Source organism: Pteropus vampyrus, unplaced genomic scaffold (assembly GCF_000151845.1).
Source record: "Pteropus vampyrus isolate Shadow unplaced genomic scaffold, Pvam_2.0 Scaffold24, whole genome shotgun sequence".
NCBI classification, from domain to species: Eukaryota; Metazoa; Chordata; class Mammalia; order Chiroptera; family Pteropodidae; genus Pteropus; species Pteropus vampyrus.
The window spans coordinates 2,479,872-2,490,093 of record NW_011888805.1 but is presented as its reverse complement, the minus strand read 5'-3'; the positions used below and the strand labels follow the sequence as shown (position 1 = coordinate 2,490,093).

At 34.0% G+C, this 10,222-nt stretch overlaps 1 long non-coding RNA gene across 1 annotated transcript in view; it reads right to left on the bottom strand.

The window, feature by feature from the left end:
• Window positions 1-8,098: 8,098 nt before the first annotated feature.
• The window catches only part of LOC111737135, a 54,414-nt gene continuing 52,290 nt past the window's right edge, over window positions 8,099-10,222 (bottom strand). The window contains exons 2-3 of the long non-coding RNA XR_002779357.1: window positions 8,799-8,857; window positions 8,099-8,159 (exon numbers count right to left, since the gene is read on the bottom strand). This is a non-coding gene — a long non-coding RNA (uncharacterized LOC111737135). The remainder of the gene's footprint in view (window positions 8,160-8,798; window positions 8,858-10,222) is intronic.

Genomic DNA, 10,222 nt, shown 5'->3' with positions numbered 1-10,222 from the left:
GATACAACAAACAGCACGTTAATCTTGACCAATTTTGTTCAAGTCAATACTTGTTGTTATAAGAAATATTTTAAAATTTCCTAAATGTTTAAGACATTTGCAGTACACTCACATGCTCTTTTTCTTAAACCCAATTATTTGCATCTACTTTTTAAAACTTCAAATAAGAATATGCATCATCAGTGTCATTATGCCCATGAAAATGTTAGAATTCAATATTCTACATCTAAAAATAAATAAATCTTGGCAGGCCATTAAATTATGTAAGATCTAAAAATCTGTGAATGCACAAAGACACACCCCACTTCAAAGTGCCACCAAAATAGTTTAGATCAAGGATCCCCTTTTTATATATATCCTCAAAGTTAAACTTATTTCTTAATATACAAAATAAAAATATAGGACTAAATAAACACAAACTTTCAGGTGGTTTACATATAAATAATAGTTTCAAATTTTTGATTACCATTTTTGTCAGAATCCATGATGCAAGATTTTCTGCAATGTTAAATAAGAGTAGGGATTTTCAAAGGAAATCATCTAATATTTATTGGCTGTGTACAAGGCACGTCTTATTCAGGTGATGCTACCTCAATGTGATGTACAATAAAGCTAGAGTTGAAGAATCTTGGCTAGTGCACAAGCCCCACTGAGTATTTCCAATTCTACCTCATCATTCCATTTTGTAAAACATGCCAATCTTCTATGATTACAGCAAATCAATAATCAGAACAATGATACTTCTGGGGATGGGAGCCCTCATATGTGCCAAATTCGAATCACTCATTTAAATCATGCTTTTATAAGCATAGTTGAAATCAAATAAACTTTTTCATTTTTTGTATTTTAATAACATGTCTTTTAAAAATAGATACAGAAGAAATACATGTTCAGAGAAGATAACTTAAAATATGAAAAATCATAGAGAAGAAGCTATAATCCAGCACTGATATAAAATCAATTATATTTTGCTATGTACTATATTTTTCCATTTGTTTATATATTGTTTTACAAAAAGTACTGTCATATTCTTATATCTTCCATTTAATTACTTGCTTCTATTTTGTGAGCCTTTTCTCTTATCAGTAAGTATTTTCTGGAACAGTTTCAATGACTAAAAAGAACTCTATAGTAAATGTATAATAAACTTATGTAATCCCCGACACATAAAGAACTTTTAGATTACTTTAAATTGTTCCTTTTCTAAATTATGCTCATTAAATATATTTAACTTTGACTCCATATTTCATTATTTACTTAGGATAGATACACAAAACTACTAAGTCAATATACATAAATGTTTTAAAGACCTAGGCATTGTAACTTTAACTACCTTTAAGACTTCATTTCAGTTCACTTACCCCTCAGCAATGTATAAAAGTGCTCAATACCTGACACCATAGCAAACTCTAGGAGCAATGAATCCTTTTACCTTTGTGAATCTCACTCATTTTCAGTTTTCATTTATTTATTATTAATGATCTTTAACATTTTTTTCATACATATATTTTTTAAAAGTCACCTGTATGAATTACCTTTTTTGTCTTTTACTTTTTTAAATATGTAGGTATTTCTCTTTTTGTTATAGATTTGTAAGAACTTTCCATTCATTCAACACTGCTTGACACATATTCTCCAGTTTGTCACTTGCTCTTTAATTTTGTTAACATTCTACTATAGAGGTACAGAAATCTTCATTTTAGCTCATCAAATCTCATTTGTTTTCCTTTGCAATTTCTATTTTCTGTTTACTGAATCTAAGATATTTGTTCATATTTTCTGGCAGTTCTTCTATAGTTTTATTTGCATTTAGTTTTTAAATCCATTTAAAATTTATTTTGGTATAGACAGTGCTCTCTACCATATTTTGCATTATAGTATACATAGAAAATGATTATTTTCATGGTACTCTGGGGTAAACATGAGGCTGCCCTCAGCCAGAGTTTATCAGCCACCGTAGTCACTGAGGGGATCACATGCCGGCTCATGAGTAACCCACTCTCAATATACCATTGTTACTTCTAATATAAAAGACATGACCTTTTAAAAAATAACCGATCACTCAAGTTATTGAATAATTCACCCACTCATTTGAAATTGTATTTTAATTATATACTAAAAACTTCTATACGTGGGTCTTTTTCTGATGTTTGTTCTGTTTCATTGACCTGAGTGCCTATCCTGACACTGATGTCATATTGTTTCACATTTGTAGCTTGGTAATATGTTCAAATCTTTGGCAATGTAAGTTCTATCTTCTTTCCAAAATGACTTTTATTTCACTGCCTTTTATTTGTATTTACAGTTTCCAGAGTTTGCTATTATAATAGGAAAAATCTCTGCTGTATACTTTTAAAAATACTGTGCTATTTCTCTTGCTGGAACTGTTGAAAGTATATAGGATGGATCTATTGACTCATCAGCTTTATTTTTTAAACATACCATTTATTTTGTTTGAATTGTCAGACTATTTAGATTTCATAATGCTTTTGTTAAATGTTTACAACAATAAATTTGAATTCAATAAATATTATTGGTCATTGTGCTGATGGATGCATGTTACCCATACGACCATTTTAAAGATTAGCAATTTCTTCTGTTAAGAAAAAACCTAGAAGCTTTTTGTTGAAAGCATTCATTCATTCCAAGTGGATTATGCAAACAACCTCATCAGTCACTTAACAGTTATACATCTTTGAACTTCTGACTACTTGTTGTATCCGCTGGGTATTTAGTTTGACTGTATAGTTTTATTTGCTTCTGTATGTGTATTTTTGTGAAGTGTTCACAAGGGTTAAGTTAAAATAAAACCAAGGGGCATCTTTAAAAAAATTTATTTCTTTCAAAAATAGTGATTCTTACCCTGTTTATCCTTCCAAAAGAACATTAGTAAATTTCTCAAAAATTCAAACGTTTGAAGGGGATTGCATTCAATGTTAGCATCATTTTGGAGAGTGCTGGCATCCAGAATATTTTGTTTTACCATTTGAAAGATATTTATTCAAATTATTCATCTGACTTTCAGTGAAGTTCAGCCATTTTCTCCATATAGGTAGACACTTTTTAAAAGATCATTTCTATGGATTTTCTATTCTTTTTTTTGCAATTTTAATGTTATCTTTTCTCCATTACATTTTTTTATGGTTTTTATCGGCATAAAGAAAAACTAAAAACATTTAATTTGTGTAAAGTCACCAGACTACTAAATTTGGTTCATCTGCTTTGCCATATTCTATCAGTGAGGACACTAATGTAGAGAAAAATGCTGTCCTCTGATAATGGTCTTGGAAATATGCAGCATAAACTCAGAGAATAATTCCACATTATTTGAGTGGCTCCTTATTATTATTTTTTTTAAAAAAAACATATTTGTATAAAAGGTATTCCATCGAAAGAATCACAGAATATTCTCCTCATTTTTTCTCAATTTGACTTTAGCTTTTAGATCTAAAAATGTTTCTAAGATACATTTTTAAAAAAACAAAAAGTATGAAAGGCTGAAATATTCAGTATAGTTACTTTAGAATTTATAGGCATTTAGATTTTTTTATAAATCTCTCTGCTTGTTAAAATTTCCCTGATTATCTCTACACCCAAAAGTAATTTCACCAATAATGTTTTTTGATGGCAATAGAGAGATAATTAAGAGCCAAATGGGTGACTTTTGTTAGCAAGTCTCCTTTTTCTACAGTGTATCAAAAGTTAAAAAATCAAAGACTTCAATAAAACATTTCAAAGGATAAAATCAAATCCTCAAATCAAGAAACAAAAGACTCTAAGTTATTTATTCTTCCAAAATTATGCCTAAAGAAAGAAGTTCAGAAGGTAGTAAAATACTATGACCTCCTTTCATAAGGCTGAATACTTTCTGGTTTTGCAGACAATATAATTTGGAGAAGGAAAGAGAAATCAGCAGGTCTCTGACTTTCTTGGGACTAAACTGAACAGATTTTTAAACCAGTTATACTCAGCTGCTTCAGGTGCATGAAGACTGCTCTCAGACTTTATTGAATTGCTGGTTAATACACAGGAGCTAAATTAGGTTTATAATTTCAGATGTCTTTTTTTAATGAGTCATTTTTCTGTCAATAAAATTGACAACAGAGACCAGCACAGTTCCTTTGCCCACCTCTGATCTGCCTTGTTGAGTCATGTGATGCAGTCGAGTGTTGCCAGATATAGGCTATCACTCTTTACTGGTGTTTTCATGAAAATAAGATTAAAGCTATGTAGCCTGCACAAATCCAGGGAGGTTTGCAGCAGACATGAAGGATGGCATCAAACCATAAGGTCTCACATAGGACGTTTTCATTGACAAGACAAACTTTTTGTATTAAAAGATGATGGCAGTTCTTTTTCTGCTAAAATTCATCTCTTTTGTCATGGGGTTTCCTAGACAGACCCCAGAATCTTCTAAAAGACTCAAATAGTTTATCTTCCTTCCTTCCAGAGACTAGAAAAGAATCTCTAAGATGAAATAGGGAAGTTAGGTTTAATCATGAATTGAAGTCTTGTAAAGAATTTGCAAAATGTGTTCATCACAAGGAGAAAAACTGTCTTTTCAAAGGAAAAAAAATGGATAACCCTCAGCTTTATTCTGTCATTTTCCCTTAGTGAGGCCAATTCAGTCATTTAATGGTTAATGTATCCAGATAGCTTGTACTCATGAATATTTTGACATTTAAAGACAGATAACATAGGGACAGACATATGCTTGCCAAAGGAGCGATAGATATGCTGATAAAAGCGACCTTGGTGATAATCTACTTAACACATACCCCTCTCCACTTTAGAAGAGAAAAATGAAGAGGCTCTTGAAAAAACTATGAGAGGTCAATTGCAAAATATAAATTATAAATAAATTTTAAGTGTCATTAATTAAAAAACATTTAAATTAATTTAAATAATAATTAAAAATGTAAGAATATACTTTTTAAATGATGCTAGCTGTTCAGAAAAATAAATAAGTAATTTTTAAACATATGCTGAGATGCTCATTCTCATTCAAAGTAATAAAAAATTAATTGAGATAACATTTTGCGTGGATATTGGCAAAATATATTGATAATATATATATTTTTTAAGTTAAATGACATGCTCATTGATGAGACTATGGGGAAACTGGCATTCTCATCCTTTTTTGTGAATATCAGTTGGTAGAAGTTCTATAGAAAGCAATTCGGTCATATCCATCAAAATTATAGATGCACCCACTGTTTCACCCAGTAAGTTCCAATTTTAGAAAACAGTTCTACTTATAAACTCCCACTCATGCAAAATGTCTTTGAACAAAGATATTAATTGAAGCACTGTTGGTAATATCAAAAAAAAAAAAAAAAGGAAACAATTTAAAGGTGCATCAGTAGAAGGCTATTAACTATACAATATATTTAACTTGTGAATATGTACACTGGAGTACCAAATGGCATAAGAAAGATAAAACAGATAACTATGCAAAAGTTTATATGGTATAAGTTTAATTACAAAACGAAAATGCAGAATAATGTGCAAAATAAAGCTCTATTTGCACATAAAATTTTATCGGGGCATAGATTACCTCTAGGGAAATATATAACAAACCAACAAAAGTGGGTACATATGGGGATGAAAATTGAGAAAATTTTTAATCTGTATCATGCACCTTTGTTACCCAGAGCGGGGAAAAAGATAGCTAATAAAATAATTGGAGAGAGAAAGAAGGAAAGAGAAAAAAGAACATAAAAATAATTCTCTGTGTACAGAGAATTTACTCTGAGTAAAGTGCTTACTGTGTGAAAGGCAACCAGCCTTTATTGATCATTATTCTCTCTGTTTTTTATAGGATTTTAGAGTTTGAAAGCATTTTCCCAGAGTTGGTGCCAAGAGATCTATATTCCAAAACTTGGACCCATGCTGACTCATCGCCTAACTGTGAGGAAGCCATTTTATCTTTTTATAGTTTTATAACTTACTCTTTGTACAGTGATTTTAAGAATCACTGTAATGCTGAAAAATAAACCATAGAATTGAATGGTTTTATCAGCAAACGTGCTCCATACTTCTAAAAATTGTTTCCTTTGGGTCCTTAGAGAAAGTAGAATATTTTAATGTTAACCTTTTTAATTAAAAAAATTATTTTTATTAAGCCATTTCTTTCTCTTGCATTTTCTCTGATTTGAGTTAATACATTTTAGCTACCTCTTTCTCATTTGTGTTTTTGCTGACAGTCTTCAAAAACAGCATTTAATTTACTCCTGCTGCCAATGCAGTGAGTTAGTCAACCTTTTAACCATTGCCAGTCTAATTTGTGCAACTACCATGCATCTGCCTAGCCACAACATGAGTTACTCTGGGCACTCTTTCTTATAGTTCCACCATATTTTCCTTTCACATTCCCACCAAGCTAGGTCCTTGCTCAGATTGTTATTAGTTCTGCTGAGTCTAGGAGCTACTGTCAGCTCCAATTGGATTCTATTTCTCACTACAAGCATATTGTGGAATATGCTCCCATAATCAAATTTATTCTGTGATAGACTATGTACTAAAGGTCAAACTAAGATGGCCATTGGCTTCCTCCTTGATTCTAAATTGATGTTATAGTACATGAATCTCTCCTTTTCTCCTTGTTTACAGGAGGACAAAACCTTGGTGGAAATGAGTTCTGATAACCTGCCCATCGAGCTCCATTGTCCTTTGGTGGTTTTATTTGGAATGAGCTAGATTTTGAGTCTGAAATCCTTGCTGCTCTAAAATTAGGGAAGTAAGGTCATTGTATCTCTATGTCAGAGCCTCCTCTAATATCTCTTCCCTTAATCCTTAATCATTACACTGTCCTCTTTCCCCTTGGTTAACATATAGGATTCTACTCTTGAGTTGGTCCTTGACACACTTCTGTAATACTAATACCACAGAAGAATGGGGAAGCTCTTCAGGATTTTGATTTACAAGAGATAATCAAGACTCCAGTGAGTTCCCAGAGATTATAGTAGAAGTGACTCTCCATTAACAAGGCTTTATTAAGTTACTTATTATATAGCCTCAAGTAGCATTTAATATAGTTGGGGAACATGAGAAATGGAACAGTCTATAGAAAGCAGTAAATGACGAATACCAAATAGTATATAAATTAAAATATCTTGGGAGCACATAATCAGATAGCAATCACCTCCAATTAGAATAAGTATGGAGGACTTGTTGGACAATAGCAATTGGATTTTCAAGGATAGAAAAGATTTAGGTCATTGAAGTGAGGTAATAGACACCACCAATGGAGGAGCAGGCATAGACAAAAGAATAAAAGCAGTAACAATACATAAAATAGGTTTGGAGTGCAGTGAGCACACATATTGGCTAGAATGGAGGTATTCTCGAATGTAGGTCACAGGACTTGTCACACTGAGAGACACCTTCTTTCAGAAACTACCCAGCCCACAGTCTTTTGCTCAGGGAAGAAGCCCCAGTACCCATCCTCTCCCCCTGCTTTTTAAAAACTGCATGGATGGACAGCCACTGGTTAAATTGGATTTTGGCAAGTGACTCTAAAGTAAATCAATTACCACTATGGTGTCCTAATACAATAGCCTCTGCCCAGATAAATTAGCTTAGCTGAATTATTTATACCAACTACTTTGGGAATTTGAAGACTGGTCATATGATAGCAAAAGAAAGCAAAGACAATGTGACAGGGAGACCATATAGGACAATGAACCCTCTTCCACTTCCCTTGTATCTGAAGTCTCTCTGCTTTGCATCCAAAAAAAGCCAAGGATCCCAGAGGTTCCTATAAGAGATGAAGAGGATAGAGTTACGGGACAGGGCCCTGGGTGTTAGCTCTTACCCAAGGCCTGGGAATTTGTAGAAATATCCATGATGCCTCAGCTCACCACCCCCATGGCTAGAAAAAGTGTAGAAGTGGGCTAACACGGGGGGAAAATGGAGATAGCACAGAGGCTTTGCGGTCTGTCAACATATGAGGCTTCTTTCCAAGTTTAAAAATTGCAGGATTTAACCTGTATATAAAAACATCACCTGGAGATACACATATTTCCATCTTTATTTCAAGAGAGTGTAGCACCCGAATCTGGCACCTGAGTCTTTGGAAATGAAACCAGCTTCCTTACCTATTAGATATATAATGTAGGACAAGTTGCTTAAGTGTCTTTGTACCTCAGTTTCCACATCTGAAAACAATGAAGATGATGATAATAGTTACATCTACCTCACAGGGTTGTTATAAGAATCAAATAAAGTGCTTAGAGCATGGCATGTAGTAAGAGCTACATCAGCATGGATAAATAAACATATTTTTATTTCCAAAGATTCTATATAAGTACAGAGGTTGTTGCATGTCATATAGATTTAACCCAAAGCCCTGGACCCTATGGACTTATGTAAAACACTAAGAGTCATTTTCATGATTAATATATGACATGATGATATAGGGAGTCCTGTTTGGGTACCCTGCTAACAAAATATAATACATTTTAAAAGAAAAGGGACTCTAGAATTCTTTCTTTGCATAACACTGAGCAGCAGGAAGAGAAAAACTTTGGGACCTCATGTCGAGAATGTGAACCCCATAGAGGGACAGCAGCCCAGGTCGTCACAGCAGCCCCTGCAACTTCTCTGTGTACAAATATGTACGATTGTGCCTCACAGTGCATTTGAGTTGAAGGAGAACACTTCAGGGGACTCCATTCTTTCTTTGTGAGGAGAATGCAAGAGCCAGCAATACAGAGGTTATATCAGCGAGGCATTTTTAAAAATCACTTGTTAGCAATTCTCTAAAACAAAACAACAGGAAACAATAAGAGCAATACCTAAAATGCAGGCTTTGGAAGCTGACAGTCACCGCCCTGGCATTAGCTTTGTCTTCACCCTATAACAGGAGACACAAGCAGGATACTTGGAGCCCTCAGCTCTGAGATGGAGAGAAGATTCTTTTACAGCAATTCTGGAAAGACAGAGAACTAAAGAGTAGAAACAAGTGATCAGCAGTTTTCTAATAATGACTGGGACCGGGCTGGAGGGTAGGGGGGTTGACAGGATGTTAAAAGCTCGAGTTTTTAATGCTAAACTTGTTTCCAGTCACATCTAACACACTTGAGTCCCACGTAGGTCTACCTTTCTTCTCAGGACTCCCGTGGGAGTCTTTTCTGACTTTGGATCCATTTTAACCTTCTTTTATTCCCACGTATCTAACATCTAGCAAAGCTTTACTTCCTGCACACATGACCCAGCGGTGCTCTCAAAACCACCATTGTCTCCGTCTTAACGTCGCTGATCAAAGCAAGATATTTATTTCCCTGAATCTGTTCTATCTTGAAAACTTCCTTCCTCTTCTGGTTTCAATGGTCCACAATCTATTCAAAACATGTGAAAAGACTTCATTTTCTCAAGCATCGCTTTGTCACAAGATTTCCTTTTATAGAATCCTATGGTTGTTCTTTATTGCTTCCTGAATATCACTAAAACGTAACCCTATGGACTTTATTGCCTCCTGCTACTGGCCTTCCCATCCTCCCACATTTTATCTCAACCTCGTCTGCCGTATTTCCCATTACTTTACCATTCTGCTGCCATCGGAGAGCTTTATTTGCCATCCTCTTTCTCAGACCTCATCACTCATGCTCCATCTTCCGATTAACCACACTTGTCCCGCTTCTTGCCCAGCCACATCTTTGAAGATCTTCTGTACGATGGCTTGTACTCAAAACTTGCTTATAATTAGTTTTCCCAAACAATAAATCATTCTTCTTCTTTCTTCTCAATTCCTGAGAACTCCACCATTACAAACACGGAGGACGATGAAGAAAAAGATAATGATGATAACTTCGATGAATAAAATGGTAATCAGAGCTTGGGCAGAAGTGAGCATAGCTATTTCTCACACAAACACAATCTTATTTTATCATCATTGTTTTCATTGTCATTTAGTTAGCAGAGGCTATGTTCTTTTTTTCCTTGCATCTTCCTATATTTCATGTAGTGTTTCATATACATGGAGTGAAAGAAAGGTAGATGGATAAACTGAGTTTTCATTGCATAGTTTTAGAAAATAATTTCTCCATAGGACTTCTGCTTTTCTTGCTTTACAAGCTGGGGTGATCATTTGCCTCTCCCTTCCTTCTACCAGGAGAGCTCTGAGGATTAATGATAGAATTATGAAAAGGACTTGTTTTACAGTCACCAAGAGAAGAATTTGAAATTCAAGAGAATGATAGCCCAGAGGGTTACCCAGACT